The 19,277-nt window shown below is 46.2% G+C and overlaps 1 protein-coding gene across 8 annotated transcripts in view; it reads right to left on the bottom strand.

Annotated features, from left to right (window-relative positions):
• The window catches only part of SEMA4D (semaphorin 4D), a 182,747-nt gene that overhangs the window by 122,002 nt on the left and 41,468 nt on the right, over positions 1–19,277 (bottom strand). Inside the window, exon 2 of one of the 8 annotated variants that reach the window (XM_063913695.1) lies at positions 13,681–13,883. The exons of the other annotated variants lie outside the window; for them this stretch is intronic. The gene's annotated coding sequence lies outside the window, so the exon portion shown is untranslated. The remainder of the gene's footprint in view (positions 1–13,680; positions 13,884–19,277) is intronic. 8 annotated transcript variants of the gene reach the window in all.

Below are 19,277 nucleotides of genomic sequence, written 5' to 3'. Positions count from 1 at the left end.
ATGGAAATGGTAGACAAAAAGAGTCAATAAATATTTATTTACTTATTTTTGGGTGTCATTTTGCATGGTTAACCACATGTGACCACAATTAGAGCACCTCTGCTCGCCATGCTTTGGGCAAGGTTAATATTCCCAATCGTAGTCCAGGTGGAAAGTAAAGTATGCGAAAGCTGGGGGGAAAAAAATAAGATTTTACTCACCGGTAAATCTATTTCTCGTAGTCCGTAGTGGATGCTGGGACTCCGTAAGGACCATGGGGAATAGCGGCTCCGCAGGAGACTGGGCACAACTAAAAGAAAGCTTTTGGTCTACCTGGTGTGCACTGGCTCCTCCCTCTATGACCCTCCTCCAGACCTCAGTTAGGATACTGTGCCCGGAAGAGCTGACACAATAAAGAAGGATTTTGAATCCCGGGTAAGACTCATACCAGCCACACCAATCACACCGTATAACTCGTGATACTATACCCAGTTAACAGTATGAACAATAACTGAGCCTCTCAACAGATGGCTCAACAATAACCCTTTAGTTAAACAATAACTATATACAAGTATTGCAGACAATCCGCACTTGGGATGGGCGCCCAGCATCCACTACGGACTACGAGAAATAGATTTACCGGTGAGTAAAATCTTATTTTCTCTGACGTCCTAAGTGGATGCTGGGACTCCGTAAGGACCATGGAGATTATACCAAAGCTCCCAAACGGGCGGGAGAGTGCGGATGACTCTGCAGCACCGAATGGGCAAACTCTAGGTCCTCCTCAGCCAGGGTGTCAAACTTGTAGAATTTAGCAAATGTGTTTGACCCCGACCAAGTAGCTGCTCGGCAAAGTTGTAGAGCCGAGACCCCTCGGGCAGCCGCCCAAGAAGAGCCCACCTTCCTCGTGGAATGGGCTTTCACTGATTTAGGATGCGGCAGTCCAGCCGCAGAATGTGCAAGCTGAATCGTACTACAGATCCAGCGAGCAATAGTCTGCTTTGAAGCAGGAGCACCCAGCTTGTTGGGTGCATACAGGATAAACAACGAGTCAGTTTTCCTGACACTAGCTGTCCTGGAAACATACATTTTCAGGGCCCTGACTACGTCCAACAACTTGGAAGCCTCCAAGTCTTTTGTAGCCGCAGGCACCACAATAGGTTGGTTCAAATGAAAGGCTGATACCACCTTAGGGAGAAACTGGGGACGAGTCCTCAATTCTGCCCTATCCATATGGAAAATCAGATAAGGGCTTTTACATGACAAAGCCGCCAATTCTGACACACGCCTGGCCGAAGCCAAGGCCAACAGCATGACCACTTTCCACGTGAGATATTTTAATTCCACGGTTTTAAGTGGCTCAAACCAATGTGACTTTAGGAAATCCAACACCACGTTGAGATCCCAAGGTGCCACTGGAGGCACAAAAGGGGGCTGAATGTGCAGCACTCCCTTAACAAAAGTCTGAACTTCAGGTAGTGAAGCCAGTTCTCTCTGGAAGAAAATCGATAGAGCCGAAATCTGGACCTTAATGGATCCCAATTTTAGGCCCATAGTCACCCCTGACTGTAGGAAGTGCAGAAAATGGCCCAGCTGAAATTCCTCCGTTGGGGCCTTCCTAGCCTCACACCACGCAACATATTTTCGCCAAATGCGGTGATAATGGTTTGCGATCACTTCTTTTCTAGCTTTAATCAGCGTAGGAATGACTTCCTCCGGAATGCCCTTTTCCTTCAGGATCCGGTGTTCAACCGCCATGCCGTCAAACGTAGCCGCGGTAAGTCTTGGAACAGACAGGGCCCCTGCTGCAGCAGGTCCTGTCTGAGCGGCAGAGGCCATGGGTCCTCTGAGATCATTTCTTGAAGTTTCGGGTACCAAGCTCTTCTTGGCCAATCCGGAACAATGAGTATAGTTCTTACTCCCCTTCTCCTTAATATCCTCAGTACCTTGGGTATGAGAGGAAGAGGAGGGAACACATAAACCGACCGGTACACCCACGGTGTCACTAGAGCGTCCACAGCTATCGCCTGAGGGTCTCTTGACCTGGCGCAATACCTTTCTAGCTTTTTGTTTAGGCGGGACGCCATCATGTCCACCTGTGGCCTTTCCCAACGGTTTACAATCAGTTGGAAGACTTCTGGATGAAGTCCCCACTCTCCCGGGTGGAGGTCGTGCCTGCTTAGGAAGTCTGCTTCCCAGTTGTCCACTCCCGGAATAAACACTGCTGACAGTGCTAACACGTGATTTTCCGCCCATCGGAGAATCCTTGTGGCTTCTGCCATCACCGTCCTGCTTCTTGTGCCGCCCTGTCGGTTTACATGGGTGACTGCCGTGATGTTGTCTGACTGGATCAGTACCGGCTGGTTTTGAAGCAGGGGTTTTGCCTGACTTAGGGCATTGAAAATGGCCCTCAGTTCCAGAATATTTATGTGTAGGGAAGTCTCCTGACTTGACCATAGTCCTTGGAAGTTACTTCCCTGTGTGACTGCCCCCCAGCCTCGAAGGCTGGCATCCGTGGTCACCAGGACCCAGTCCTGTATGCCGAATCTGCGGCCCTCTTGAAGATGAGCACTTTGCAGCCACCACAGCAGAGACACCCTGGTCCTTGGAGACAGGGTTATCAGCCGATGCATCTGAAGATGCGATCTGGACCACTTGTCCAACAGGTCCCACTGAAAAGTTCTTGCATAGAACCTGCCGAATGGAATTGCTTCGTAGGAAGCTACCATTTTCCCCAGGACTCACGTGCAGTGATGCACCGACACCTGTTTTGGTTTTAGGAGGCCTCTGACTAGAGATGACAGCTCCTTGGCCTTTTCCTCCGGGAGAAACACTTTTTTCTGTTCTGTGTCCAGAACCATCCCCAGGAACAGTAGACGTGTCGTAGGGACCAGCTGTGACTTTGGAATATTTAGAATCCAACCGTGCTGTTGTAGCACCTCCCGAGATAGTGCTACCCCGACCAACAACTGCTCCCTGGACCTCGCCTTTATCAGGAGATCGTCCAAGTACGGGATAATTAAAACTCCCTTTTTTCGAAGGAGTATCATCATTTCGGCCATTACCTTGGTATATACCCTCGGTGCCGTGGATAGACCAAACGGCAACGTCTGGAATTGGTAATGACAATCCTGTACCACAAATCTGAGGTACTCCTGGTGAGGATGGTAAATGGGGACATGCAGGTAAGCATCCTTGATGTCCAGTGATACCATGTAATCCCCCTCGTCCAGGCTTGCAATAACCGCCCTGAGCGATTCCATCTTGAACTTGAATTTTTTTATATATATATATGTGTTCAAGGATTTCAAATTTAAAATGGGTCTCAACGAACCGTCCGGTTTCGGTACCACAAACATTGTGGAATAGTAACCCCGTCCTTGTTGAAGGAGGGGCACCTTGACTATCACCTGCTGGGAATACAGCTTGTGAATTGCCTCTAGCACTGCCTCCCTGCCTGAGGGAGTTGTTGGCAAGGCAGATTTGAGGAAACGGCGGGGGGGGGAGACGTATCGAATTCCAGCTTGTACCCCTGAGATACTATTTGAAGGATCCAGGGATCCACCCGTGAGCGAGCCCACTGAATGCTGAAGTTTTTGAGACGGGCCCCCACCGTACCTGGCTCCGCCTGTGGAGCCCCAGCGTCATGCGGTGGACTTGGAGGAAGCGGGGGAGGACTTTTGCTCCTGGGAACTGGCTGTATGCTGCAGCTTTTTCCCTCTACCTCTGGGCAGAAAGGACGCGCCTTTAACCCGCTTGCCCTTATGGGGCCGAAAGGACTGTACCTGATAATACGGTGCTTTCTTTGGCTGTGAGGGAACATGGGGTAAAAATGCTGACTTCCCAGCTGTTGCTGTGGAAACGAGGTCCGAGAGACCCGAACAACTCCTCACCCTTATAAGGCAAAACTTCCATGTGCCTTTTAGAATCTGCATCACCTGTCCACTGCAGAGTCCATAACCCTCTCCTGGCAGAAATGGACATTGCACTTATTTTAGATGCCAGCCGGCAAATATCCCTCTGTGCATCTCTCATGTATAAGACTGCGTCTTTAATATGCTCTACGGTTAGCAATATAGTGTCCCTGTCTAGGGTATCAATATTTTCCGACAGGGAATCTGACCACGCAGCTGCAGCACTGCACATCCATGCTGAAGCAATAGCTGGTCTCAGTATAATACCTGTGTGTGTATATACAGACTTCAGGATAGCCTCCTGCTTCCTATCAGCAGGCTCCTTTAGGGCGGCCGTATCCGGAGACGGTAGTGCCACCTTCTTTGACAAGCGCGTGAGCGCTTTATCCACCCTAGGGGATGTTTCCCAACGTGACCTATCCTCTGGCGGGAAAGGGTACGTCATTAGTAACCTTTTAGAAATTACCAGTTTCTTATCGCTTCTTCACACACTTCATTTAATTCCTCAGATGGAGGAAAAACTACTGGAAGTTTTTTCTCTCCAAACATAATACCCTTTTTTGTGGTTCCTGGGGTAACATCAGAAATGTGCAACACATTTTTCATTGCCTCAATCATGTAACGTGTGGCCCTATTGGAAGTTACATTAGTCTCATCGTCGTCGACACTGGAGTCAGTATCCGTGTCGACATCTGTGTCTGCCATCTGAGGTAGCGGGCGTTTTAGAGCCCCTGATGGCTTTTGAGACGCCTGGGCAGGCACAGGCTGAGAAGCCGGCTGTCCCATATTTGGTATGTCGTCAAACCTTTTATGTAAGGAGTCGACACTGTCGCGTAATTCCTTCCACATAACCATCCACTCAGGTGTCGACCCCGCAGGGGGTGACACCACATTTATCGGCATCTGCTCCGCCTCCACATAAGCCTCCTCATCAAACATGTCGACACAGCCGTACCGACACACCCGTACCGACACACCGCACACACACAGGGAATGCTCTGACAGAGGACAGGACCCCACAAAGCCTTTGGGGAGACAGAGAGAGAGTATGCCAGCACACACCAGAGCGCTATATAACACAGGGATGAACACTATAACTGAGTGATTTTCCCTTATAAGCTGCTTATATATATATATATATATATATATATATATATATATATATATATATATATATATATATACTGCTGCGCCTAAATTTAGTGCCCCCCCTCTCTTTTTTACCCTTTGTAGTCTTGAAACTGCAGGGGAGAGCCTGGGAGCGATCCTTCCAGCGGAGCTGTGAGGGAAAAATGGCGCCAGTGTGCTGAGGGAGATAGCCCCGCCCCTTTTTCGGCGGGCTTCTCCCGCTTTTTTATGGATCCTGGCAGGGGTATTTTTCACATATATAGCCTCTAGGACTATATATTGTGATTATTTTGCCAGCCAAGGTGTTAATATTGCTGCTCAGGGTGCCCCCCCCAGCGCCCTGCACCCATCAGTGACCGGAGTGTGAGGTGTGCATGAGGAGCAATGGCGCACAGCTGCAGTGCTGTGCGCTACCTTGTTGAAGACCGAAGTCTTCTGCCGCCGATTTTCAGGACCATCTTCTTGCTTCTGGCTCTGTAAGGGGGACGGCGGCGCGGCTCCGGGACCGGACGATCAAGGTCAGGCCCTTTGTTCGATCCCTCTGGAGCTAATGGTGTCCAGTAGCCTAAGAAGCCCAAGCTAGCTGCAAGCAGGTAGGTTCGCTTCTTCTCCCCTTAGTCCCTCGTAGCAGAGAGTCTGTTGCCAGCAGATCTCACTGAAAATAAAAAAACCTAAAATATACTTTCTTTTCTAGGAGCTCAGGAGAGCCCCTAGTGTGCATCCAGCTCAGCCAGGCACAAGATTCTAACTGAGGTCTGGAGGAGGGTCATAGAGGGAGGAGCCAGTGCACACCAGGTAGACCAAAAGCTTTCTTTTAGTTGTGCCCAGTCTCCTGCGGAGCCGCTATTCCCCATGGTCCTTACGGAGTCCCAGCATCCACTTAGGACGTCAGAGAAAACAGAAATGTGTCGACCATGGTCATGTCGACCATTCAAACCTGTCAACCTTAAGCACTGTCGACCTCTTACATGTTGACCATATGGGGTCAACCTTTTAACTGTCTACCTATCACCCGGATAACATTCTGATGACTATTACAGTGATCTGTTATTGGAAAGAAGTCTTTATGAAAGAAGTCTTTTGTGGCAGAAAACTCTCAGAGGTGGAGGAACGAAGTACAAACACAAAGATACCTCAGCAAAGATAAAGATATTGACTATGTTTTACAGTTGCGGGGGAGCTCACGTACACGATTCAAGAGAATTTCTGCAGTATATTCTCTCTAAGTTTCATGCCAATAAAGTCTTGACCTTTCTTGCTGTTAACCAATCACTTTGCAAGAAAAACTTATTATTGTCTCATAACATTATGCGGGAATTCAACTGTTTACTCCTACCACTGTGGACGCACTTGCCGTGGAGGGACACATTTCTGCTTGTGACCTCCTGAGGTGGAGATGAGAAATGTGTGAAAACTCAGTGGTTTGGGTGCACTAACAAGGAGTTTAGATGGGTTTAGCCGATATGCGCGGGTTAACGCATTCTAACTGGGCACGACAAGTGGGCGCCCAATCATTATCGTGGCTGTTTAAACAACTGAATTGTTCCCTATCAAATCTGAACCTGGACATACAATATTGCAATGCAAGGAGTGCTAATACATAAAGAAAATGAGCATGCTTTTGCATATCTGACACCCTCCATCTCGATCACAACAGCTGAGCAACACACGCGCCATACAAGTTTTTAGGTATTTTCGCACGTGGGCAGTTGTAAACAAAAAAATAAGATTTTACTTACCGGTAAATCTATTTCTCGTAGTCCGTAGAGGATGCTGGGGGACTCCGTAAGGACCATGGGGATAGACGGGCTCCGCAGGACACATGGGCACTTTAAGAAAGAATTTAGTTCCTGGTGTGCACTGGCTCATCCCTCTATGCCCCTCCTCCAGACCTCAGTTAGAGAAACTGTGCCCAGAGGAGATGGACAGTACGAGGAAAGGATTTTGTTAATCCAAGGGCAAGATTCATACCAGCCACACCGTATAACTTGTGATAACTACCCAGTTAACAGTATGAAAACAACATATCATCAGTTCAAGACCGATACAACTATAACGTAACCCTTATTGAAGCAATAACTCTATACAAGTATTGCAGAAGAAGTCCGCACTTGGGACGGGCGCCCAGCATCCTCTACAAACTACGAGAAATAGATTTACCGGTAAGTAAAATCTTATTTTCTCTAACGTCCTAGAGGATGCTGGGGACTCCGTAAGGACCATGGAGATTATACCAAAGCTCCCCAACGTGCGGGAGAGTGCGGATGACTCTGCAGCACCGATTGAGCAAACGAGAGGTCCTCCTCAGCCAGGGTATCAAACTTGCAGAACTTAGCAAAAGTGTTTGAACCTGACCAAGTAGCAGCTCGGCACAACTGTAATGGCGAGACCCCTCGGACAGCCGCCCAAGTAGAGCCCACCTTCCTAGTGGAATGGGCCCTAACAGATTTAGGCAACGGCAATCCAGCCGTAGAATGAGCCTGCTGAATGCTGTTACAAATCCAGCGAGCAATAGTCTGCTTTGAAGCAGAAGCGCCAAGCTTGTTGGCAGCATACAGGACAAACAGTGATTCTGTTTTTCTGACTCTAGCCGTTCTGGCTACGTAAATTTTCAAAGCCCTGACCACCTCCAGGGACTTGGAGTCCTCCAAGTCACGCGTAGCCACAGGCACCACAATAGGCTGGTTCATATGAAAGGATACCACCACCTTAGGCAGGAATTGAGGACGTGTCCTCAACTCCGCTCTATCGACATGGAAAACCAGATAGGGGCTTTTATGAAACAAAGCCGCAATTCCGACACTTAAGCCGAAGCCAAGGCTAATAACATGACCACCTTCCAAGTGAGATAATTTATCTCTACCGTTTTAGGTGGTTCAAACCAGTGTGACTTAAGGAAACTTAATACCACGTTAAGGTCCCAGGCCTCCACCAGAGGTACAAAAGGAGGCTGAAAATGCAGCACTCCCTTCACAAAAGTCTTAACTTCTGGGAGAGAAGCCAATTCTTTTTGAAAGAAAATGGATAGGGCCGAAATCTGGACCTTAATGGAGCCTAAGTTTTAGGCCCAAATTCACTCCAGTTCGTAGGAAGTGAAGGAAACGGCCCAGATGGAATTCTTCCGTAGGAGCATTCCTGGCATCACACCAAGAAACATATTTTCGCCATATACGGTGATAATGTTTAGATGTCACATCCTTCCTAGACTTTATCAGCGTAGGAATGACCTCATCTGGAATGCCTTTTTCCGCTAGGATCCGGCGTTCAACCGCCATGCCGTCAAACGCAGCCGCGGTAAGTCTTGGAACAGACATGGGCCCTGTTGCAACAGGTCCTGCCTTAGAGGAAGAGGCCACAGATCTTCTGTAAGTATTTCCTGCAGATCCGGATACCAGATCCTTCGTGGCCAAACTGGAACAATGAGGATTGTTCTCACTCCTCCTTTTTCTTATTATTCTCAACCCTTGGGTATGAGAGGAAGAGGAGGAAATACATAGACTGACTGGAACACCCACTGTGTCACTAGGGCGTCTACCGCTACTGCCTGAGGGTCTCTTGACCAGGCGCAATAACTCTGCAGCTTTTTGTTGAGGCGGGACGCCATCATGTTTATCTGTGGCAGTCCCCACCGAACTGCAATCTGTGCGAAGACTTCCTGATGAAGTTTCCACTCTCCAGGATGTATGTCTGGTGAGGAAGTCTGCTTCCCAGATGTTTACTTCCGGAATGAACACTGTTGACAGTGCTCCTACATGATTCTCCTCCCAGCGAAGAAATCTGGTGGCTTCCGCCATCGCCACTCTGCTCCTTGTGCCACCTTGGCGGTTTACATGAGCTACTGCGGTGACGTTGTCTGACTGGATCAGTACCGGTTGGTCGCGAAGAAAGGTCTCCGCTTGACGTAGGGCGTTGTATATGGCCCTTAGTTCCAATATGTGGATGTAAAGACAAGTCTCTTGTCTTGACCAAAAGACCTTGGAATTTTCTTCCCTGTGTGACTGCTCCCCAGCCTCGGAGGCTCGCGTCCGTGGTCACCAGGATCCAGTCCTGAATGCCGAATCTGCGGCCCTCTATAAGGTGAGCACTCTGCAGCCACCACAGGAGAGATACCCTGGCGGATAGGGTGATCAACTGATGAATCTGTAGATGTGACCCGGACCACTTGTCCAGTAGGTCCCATTTGAAGTCCTCGCATGGAACCTGCCTCAGGGAATGTTTTTCCCAGGACTTGAGTGCAGTGATGCACTAACACCTGTCTTGGTTTCAATAGGTCCCGGACTAGAGTCATGAGTTCCTGGGCCTTCTCTATCTGAAGGTAAACCCATTTCTGGTCTGTATCCAGAATCAAACCCAAGAAGGGCAGACGAGTTATAGGAACCAACTGTGACCTCGGGAAATTGAGAATCCAGCCGTGTTGCTGTGACACCTTCAGCGAAAGTGACACGCTGTTTAACAACTGCTCTTTTGATCTCGCCCTTATTAGGAGATCGTCCAAGTATGGGATTACTGTGACTCCTTGCTTGCGTAGGAGCACCATTATTTCCGCCAATTACCCTGAAATTGGTACTGACAATCCTGTACCGCAAGTGTCAGGTACGCCTGATGGGGTGGATAAATGGGAACATGAAGGTATGCAGCCTTTATGTCTAGATACACCATCAAATCCCCCCCTTCCAGGCTGGCGATGATCGCTCTGGGCGATTCCACTTTAAATTTGAACCTTTTCCCGTATAGGTTCAGAAATTTTAATTTTAAAATAGGTCTGACTGAACCGTACGGTTTCAGGACTACAGCCAAGGTTGAGTCATATCGCCTTCCTTGTTGCAGGAGGGGAACCTTGAGCACCACCTGCTGGAGATACAATGTGTGAATTGTATTTATTATCATCTCCCTTTCTGGGGGAGAAGCCGGTAGGTCCGATAAGGAAAAACCGGCGAGGAGGCACCTTTCGAATTCCAGCTTGTAACCCTGAGAAATATTTGTTATTGCCCCAGGATCCACCTGTGAGTGAACTCAGATGTGGCTGAAGAGTCGAAGACGTGCTCCCACTGGGACGGACTCCCTTAGCGGAGCTCCAGCGTCATGCGGTGGATGTAGTAGAGGCCGGGGAGGACTTCTGTTCCTGGTAACTAGCTGTGCCCTGACCTCTGGTAAGAAAGGACGCTCCTCGTACTTTCTTGTTATTCTGCGACCGAAAGGCCTGCATTTGATAACGTCGTGCTTTCTTAGGCTGTGAGGGAATATAAGGCAAAAGATCAGAATTACCAGCTATAGCTGTGGAGACCAGGTCCGAGAGCCCTTCTCCACACAATTCCTCAGCCTTGTAAGGTAAACCTTCCATATGCCTCTTTTAGCCGGCATCACCTGTCCATTGCATGTTCCACAGGACACGTCTAGCAGAAATCGACATAGCGTTGACTCTAGAACACAGTAGACTAAGGTCTCTTTGGGCATGTTATATATATATATATATATATATATATATATATATATATACATACATACATACATACATATACATATACACACACACACACACACACAGGTTGAGTATCCCTTATCCAAAATCACACATTTTTGGTTCCCCTACTGAGATAATGACACACATATATGTATATTATATTATATATTTAAAGAATATATCTATATATACACATAATACATAAAATATATGTCATTATCTCAGTAGGGGACCCATAAACGTGCAATTTGGGATAATGGATACTCAACACATTATATATATGACAGCATCTTACACATATATATATATATATATATATATATATATACACATACACACATACAAACATACTGGGGTCAATAACATGGTATCCTTATCTAGGGTTTCAATCTCCGCTGATAAGGTATCTGTCCACGCTGCTACAGCGCTATAAACCCATGCCGACACAATCGCCGGTCCGAGTAGTGTACCAGAATGTGTGTAAATGGACTTCAAAGTACTTTTACTGCATGCTATCTGCAGGATCCCTGAGGATAGCTGTTAAGTCAGCGCTACCTTTTGGGTAAACGTGACAAAGCTTTATCCACCCTAGAGGAAGATTCCCATCGTATCCTGGCCCTAGTAGGGAAAGGATACTCCCTGAGAATTCTTTGTGGTAATCTGCAGTCTCTTGTCTGGAGATTCCCGCTCTTTTTCTTCATGAGAGGAGGGAAATTTACCTCAGCTTTCTTCCCCTTAAACATGTGTACCCTTGTGTCAGGGACAGATGAGTCATCAGTGATATGCAAAACATCTTTTATTACAATAATCATATATTGAATACTTTTCTGCCAGTTTTGGCTGTAACTTTGCATTATCGTAGTCGACACTGGAGTCAGACTCCGTGTCGATATCAGTGTCTATTATTTTGGATAGTGAGCGTTGTGAGACTCTGAAGGTCTCTGCGACATAGGGACACCCATGGGTAGATTCACTGTCTGTTCTCAATCTTTTGTGCAATAAATTTACCTTAGCACTTCATTTCACATATCCAATCAGATATCGGCGTTGTCGACGGAGACACCACTCACACACACATTTGCTCCATCTCCTCCTTAGGAGAGCCTTTTACCTCAGACATGTCGACACACACGTACCGACACACCACACACTCAGGGAATGCTCATCTGAAGATAATTCCCCCACAAGGCCCTTTGGAGAGACAGAGAGAGAGTATGCCAGCACACACTCCAGCGCTATATGACCCAGGAAAAAACACAGCAATTTAATGTTTACCCAGTAGCGCTGTTATCTGCGCCGAATTATGTGCCCCCCCCCCCTCTTCTTTAAAACCCTCTCTTCTACCGTGGTATAAGCAGGGGAAAGTCCGGGGAGCTTCCTCTCAGCGGTGCTGTGGAGAAGAACATGGCGCTGGTGAGTGCTGAGGGAGAAGCCCCGCCCTTCGACGGCGGGCTTCTGTCCAACTAAAAGTGTAAAATTGGCAGGGGCTCCTGCATATATACAGTGTCCAGCTGTATATATGCCCCTTTTGCCAAATAAGAGGTTTATATTGCTGCCCAGGGCGACCCCCCCTGCGCCCTTACAGTGACCGGAGTATGTGAGGTGTGTGGGAGCAATGGCGCACAGCTGCAGTGCGTTACCTCAGTGAAGATCATGAAGTCTTCTGCCGCCTGTGAAGTCTTCTTTTCTTCTCATACTCACCCGGCTTCTATCTTCCGGCTCTGCGAGGGGGACGGCGGCGTGGCTCTGGGATGGACGGCGAGGGTGAGATCCTGCGTACCAATCCCTCTGAAGCTAATGGTGTCCAGTAGCCTAAGAAGCAGGACCTGCACTCAGAGAGTTGGGCTGCTTCTCTCCCCTCAGTCCCTCGATGCAGGGAGTCTGTTGCCAGCAGAGCTCCCTGAAAATAAAAAACCTAACAAAATTCTTTCTATCAGCAAACTCAGGAGAGCTCACTGAAAAGCACCCAGCTCCTCTGGGCACAGTATCAAACTGAGGTCTGGAGGAGGGGCATAGAGGGAGGAGCCAGTGCACACCAGGAACTAAATTCTTTCTTAAAGTGCCCATGTCTCCTGCGGAGCCCGTCTATCCCCATGGTCCTTACGGAGTCCCCAGCATCCTCTAGGACGTTAGAGAAAAATAAAATAAAAATCACTCAACTATGTGAACACAGACATCACGTGCTGCCCTGAATCAGGCCCAGAGTACCATACTCAGGGGCCAAAGGTAAGCTGGACACATTTTGTACCACTCTCGTATACACAAGTATAATGCACCAGAAGAAAATCTGTATGTTTTTCCGTAGTTTGCAGTGCTGGGCATATCTCAAACTGTGTCCATCTCTGTAACAGCATATGCACCAGCTGTATGGATAGAGAATAGTAGTATACAGTATGTGCCAGGAGAAAACACTAGTGCAGGATACAGTATTTGCCTGGCTTACTGCAGGACCATCCACAAGGGCAGTGATAACCAACGTGATCCACTTTGAGGGCCACACTAGGCAGCTCTCTAACCTTTATAAGGGCCACACATGGGGACTGGGACAAAGATGGTGCTATGTCTTGCTAGTATGATTAGGATCAATGATAAATATAAAACTGGCTACATTTGAAAAGTACTTTTTTATTATTCATTTATATACTATAGCACTCATTTAATGGCTGACCGAGCCCCTCTGGTCAGTGACCACACCACTTCCACCAACTGGCCATGCCCAGTGGTCTCTGACTGCATGTCCCAGTTCAATACTGCTGTAGGGATCGTCAGAAAACCTGCTGTGGTGTAAATTGGTCTCTAGAACAGTCTTTGCACTTTATACTGACTAGTAGGAGGTGCATTGATCATGGCTTTACACTTTTTTAGTGGCTTGTAAAATGACACCCACACTCATCTTATCATTACTGAAACGGATTCACTGTAGTATAAATTGGTTTTATTCACTACATTTATCTTATTCATTCTTACTACTTGGACTCATGTCAAATAGAGACACAATAACTATTTTTGCAGTGCACCAGTATTTCATGCACAGTTCCAAAGGAATATGAGATAAATAAATTTCATAAAGACAGCACAGATAACCTACAGTATTTTAACGTACAAAATTAATTTTGTATAACCAACCAAATGACAATTATAATCCGCATTTTTAAACTTACAATTGGCCCAATCATACACAAATGATTTTCCTATTACCTAGTAATTGAAATGATGGAGGGGCGTCAAGGTCACGATGGTGGAATGATCACGTTTTTATATTTTTTCTTTTTTTCATAAAGTAGATAACCTCATTTGGGATCCCGGCGTGGTTTGTCAACCTTGTCGGGATGCCGGCACCGGCATTCCAAGCAGTGTCGGGATTCCGGCGTCGGCACTGAGTTGATCCCAATCTGCGATACCTAAAGAAGTGACAAGGAGGGAGTTGGTGATGAGGATGCTTTGGTTTATTTTGTCACTCTACACAAGCAATTTTCCATTATACTGGGGGGGGGGGGGGGGGAATGTCAAAGATCAGCTGACCTCTGTTCCCTGCAGCCTATTCAGTCCACATGAGCAATTATATATGCAGCTCAGAGGAGACTGCAAGAACATTTACAGCTGCTGCAAGTATCTCTGCTGTCCATGTGAGAAGCACAAGCAATGCTGCATAGTTGACAGCAGAATGGAGCCACATGTTGACCAGCTAAAACTAGTTACTTACAATTTTTGTCGACTTGTACACTATGAAATTCATACAGTGTGCAGTAATAGGAAGTTTGTGCAAGAAGTTCAAAAGGTTTCTTGTGTTGACATTCACACAGCATATTATGCAAAATGCCTTATAATAATTTAATTTAAGGAAATAGACTACAAAGTGGTCTGATTAGGGATCAGTAATCTGGATGGTTATCTGCATTCCTGAGCCACACAGACTTCCAAATCTTTAATTCTTTCTATAATAAATATACATTTTAAATATGTAATATTGATTTCAGAACGCTTATTTTCCTAATTTGCAGACCCCTGGGGTGTAATTAAATTGTTTTTTTTTTGGATCCTAGCACAGCTATTGTTTTGCTGATTGAGTGCAAGTGTCGCGGGCGCCCATTAGTTCTGCTTGCACCCTCCTGAGGTGGCGAGCAGAAACGGTGAAGAAAAAAAAAAAAAAAAAAAAAGAGTCTGGCTTTTGGATGCTCAAACTAAATTTTTTGCAGCGAGCCCAATAGTTTAGATGTGTTTAATGTTGTGCCACTTTACAGTGCATTTGAAAATGCCATGCACATAAAGTAATAGGTGCCCGGTTACTCGTGACCAGTTGGCAAAACAATTGAATATCGCCCAGACACGGTGTTTAGAGGGGGAACAAACACAATTGAATTCCAAGACTGGTGTACGTAGAGTAAGGGTAAATAAAACCTATGAGGTTTTTAGGCCATCTTGAAAATGCACTGTAATACATTCTATTACAGATGGTGATGTATCATCAGTTTATTTATAAGGTGCCATAGATTCCAATTCAATTAGCTGCAAGGGCACTAAGATTATGTGGGTTTTCTGGCTGGGATAACCTCTCTAGTTTTTTGCTACTGGCAAGGATCGTCTCCCATAATTAACCGGTATAAGAACATCTGCACTCTGTCCAAACTTCAGATGGAATCTTGTGCTCATCACCCCCAAGGTTTCATAAAGTGCAGTTAGAGGACATCTATTAGGGCAGGATGCAGTCAGGATGCCGTTTGTCGGGATCCCGGCAGTCAGATTATGACGCCAGAATCCCGACACAGGCATCCCAAATAGGTAGACATCCCAACATCGGAATCCCAACACCCGGGATGCCGAACGTCTTCACACCACGCCGCTGAGGAGATAAGCCACATGGGAGGGGGTTGGGGTTAGGTTTAGGCCGTGCCCTGGGAGGGTTATGTTTAGGCTGCGGCCCGATAGGGTTATGTTTAGGTAGTGGGGACGGAATATTAGTTTCAGGACCTGACAGGGAAGGAAGGGGGTAGGGGAGAGGGTATAGCACCCCTTACTCAGCTCTGTTGGCTTCTCCGCAATCAGGATCCAGACGTCGGTATTTCGACACATCTCTCCCCCGCTCAGCACAGCGCAATGTGCTTAGAGAGATGGACGGACACGGGGGGCCGCTCATTTCACCCAGCAATGAAATGAGCGACCTGCTAGATTGTACCTGCATGCAGGCCAATCTAGCATCGGCGATAGCGATGCGCGGGACCGTGCATCGCTGTCGCTGGCACCCCTACACACTAGTCAGATTGCTTAGACATTAAGTAAACGTCGCTCCGTGGGTACCCCTCTTTACAGTAAGCAAGCATACAAAATTATTCTCAACTTTTAGCCTTGTGTTTTTTCGTCCTAATTAGGAAGGAATGCTTACCAGGTCACATATGCTGATAAGAAAAAGCAACAGACTCCATGTGAAATGTACAGCAGAAATGGAAGATAAGCACAATCACTGAACAATTACTTCTAATCAGAAAACACCGCTACATTTTTAGAAAGAAAAGTGATTTTGTTTTTGAATTTTTAATTTGGGATAAGTGGCAACCTACTTTGCTGCAGTCTCATAGACCTTCTCTGTTCAATCATGCAAGCAAATCAAATGTATCACACTCAGCAGGTCTCTTCCTGGAACACATTTGCAGGCTTCACAGAGCAGCAAAGAACTCCACAGCCACGCAGGTGAGTATTTACAGCCAAGTAATGAATGTACAGGCATAATACAGCCATCTACATGTATCATACAAAGGCTGTAAGAACTACGAATACTGCAACAAAGCATTCTACATGCACTTTCAGTCTTTCGCCATTAATCCGGTGAAGTACAAAAGAAAATAAAAAGGTTCCTCTATAGCCAAACAAGATGCGTAGGCTGAAAGCATTATAAACACGTCCTGAAACTTAACATATTTATTTATTACCAGTTAATTATACAGTGCAGACATATTCCAGAGCACCTTGCGATCCCGATTCGATGCCGATGTGCGGTCCCGCGCAGTCGGCATTGCAAGACTAGATACTCAAAATTGACTTGCCTACACAGTGGGGTCAATTCTATTCGGCAACTAAAGAATATCGCCGGGAATTAGCTCCCGACGCTATTCAATTCTGCTACTAGTTGCCCGCAATTGTCGGGAATTCTTCTCTCATCCCCGGGGGATGAGAGAAGAAACCCGACAAAAGTGCTGCCTCGCGGCCGGCGCGAGGCTGATTCTGTCGGGAATCAGCCTCGCGCCGGGTAGTTAAGTCGGAGAATGCCCGTTCTCCCGACAAAACTACCTGTTAAGTCGGCGAGAACGGGACATCGCCGACTTAACTTTAGCTGAATTGAATAGCGTCGGGAGCTAATTCCCGGCGCTATTCTTTAGTTGCCGAATAGAATTGACCCCAGTCTCTCTCTATAGAAGAGATAGTCAAAATTGACACTTAGCCAAAATCGCACAGTCAGTATCGCAAGCACATAATGAGTATGCTTGCGATACTGACTATGTGCCGACCTAGCCCGTCGCATAGTGAGAATCGGGCATAGCCCGAATCTCACCGTGTGTATGGGCCTCTACAGTGGTTTCACTAAACACATTTTAGCTTTACTTCTGAGTTTCCCTTCCTGTTCTAGTTAGGATTCATAAAAGTAGTTGTATTATTTAATGGCTCACAAAACCTCTCATCTGAATGGTGTGCTTTCATGTACATTTCTTAGCTGTATTGCCAGACCTCCAGCCTACTCTACAACTTCCTTCTGCAACAGCTGTGTTTGTGTAACGAATATTTAAATAAGTTTAATCTGCTAGCAATATTAAGTAACATAGCTCATTATAACCCTCATGGTGTATATAGAATGTAAGCGACGTACAGTACTAAGTGAGACAAAGTGTAAAGTACATGTGACCTTGAATCACTAATTTATGAATAGAAAAAAGTGGTATAAAGGGTTAACAGTTATGTAAAGCTAAAACCCTAATGTTTCCCTGTCAATATTAATACATATTACAATGATGAACAAATAAAAATGAATTTCTCCATTATGGAATTAAACTGTTTCAGTCTTGTTAAAAATAAATATAAATAAAAATAGTAAAGCAGAACAGAATTTAGCAAATATCTGACACTGGATTACTAGTGAGCTGACCAATAAAAACTACAACCATTTAAAGCACAAAAATCACCCCTCACAATCTCTATAAGGTTTTACATTTGAAAGAAACAGCAACAAAGAAGAAAAGTAAAAAAGGAGGAATAGGACTCAAGCTGGCCATACACCTACAGATTTATTGTCAGATCTGGCTGGCTGGAACGAAAATCTGGTAATGTATGGGAGCAAATGACAATTGACCATTTGCTCGGAAAGGCCGTAAAACTGGCAAAAAAAACTGTTGTTCGGACAAACGGGTAAAAACAAATGGATTTAACCAATTTGTCTAATTGACCATTTCTGTCCGTTTTTCAGTGTTTGGGAGCAAATGTTCAATTGTCATCTGCTCCCGTACATTACCAGATTTTCGTTCCAACCAGCCAGATCTGACAATAAATCTATAGGTGTATGGCCAGCTTCACAGTTGCCCGACACCGCTAGAAAGCGTCTCTCAGATGAGAAACTAGCAGCGTAGCCTGGTCTCAAGTCAGGGGGGAAAAGGGAAGTCCTATCAACAGCCCCAACATCCAAACGCAGCACTACACTGAAGGGGATCAGAATACAAACATGCAGACAAATGGCACGCAACAAGGAAGAGGTGGCACCGGCCATCTTGTAGATGTTGGTAGGAACACAGACACATAAAATATATATATATATATATAAATAAAATCAAGCAATGTCGGCGGCACTCAGAAACCCGCTGTTGGCCGTCAACGTTTCAATGTTATTTTCAACACATTTTCATCAGGACATATATGTATACACACATACATTACATTTTGCTTCATAAAGGTCCATGCAGAGATGTGGGTTGTATAAGCACAAGACATGACAAAGTGCATGCTTACACACGAGATCACCATCATTACACCTACATTGGATTGTGTAATACAGGATATACTATACATCACCCGGATAAACTGAAGAGTCATAAACTGTAGGGACACTTCTACAGAAAACAACCAAAGCTAATCCCCAGTACTGTATAAACGATATAGCTGCTTGGATTTCTTAATACCTGCATCACGAAAGAAGTTATGTCATTAAATAAATGTAATTACAGGGAAATGTATTTTGAGCATGGAGGACAGATTCAATTACACTCCAGATGTTACCTACATTATATTAGCCGTTTACAAGGTGACTCATGCCAGACCAGTGTCCCCTGCAAATCTCAACATGGCTTTTCTTCATTGCTTGGTGGATCTGACAGGGTGTTATAGTGAGTATGTTTAGAACAGTCAGTCAGTTTATAGGCCCTACACACTGGGCAATATTACTGAGAGATATGAACAATCTCGTTCATTAATGAACGAGAAACCTTTCATATCTTTCAGTGTGTAGGCACCAACGATGAACGATGTGCGGCCCCGCGCTCATTCATCGCTGTGCCCCGTCGCTTGTGCATGCAGGCCAATATGGATGATCTCGTCCATATTTGCCTGCACTGCTATGGAGCCGGGTGACTGCTATGGAGCCGGGTGAAGAAACTTCACTCCCCCCGTCACTGCCCTCCCGCCGCCGGGTCGCCCGTCGGCCGTATCCGCCGGACAGCTTGGCGGCGGATCGCATAGTGTGTAGGGCCCTTTAGACTTGACCTCACTATTTACTTGGAAAACCGCAAAACAAATTCTAATTGATGTTAACAGCTTTGATC

The sequence above is a fragment of the Pseudophryne corroboree genome, chromosome 1 (assembly GCF_028390025.1).
Source record: "Pseudophryne corroboree isolate aPseCor3 chromosome 1, aPseCor3.hap2, whole genome shotgun sequence".
Classification (NCBI taxonomy): Eukaryota; Metazoa; Chordata; class Amphibia; order Anura; family Myobatrachidae; genus Pseudophryne; species Pseudophryne corroboree.
The sequence above is the reverse complement of the archived record's forward strand: the minus strand, read 5'-3'. Positions and strand labels throughout refer to the sequence as shown.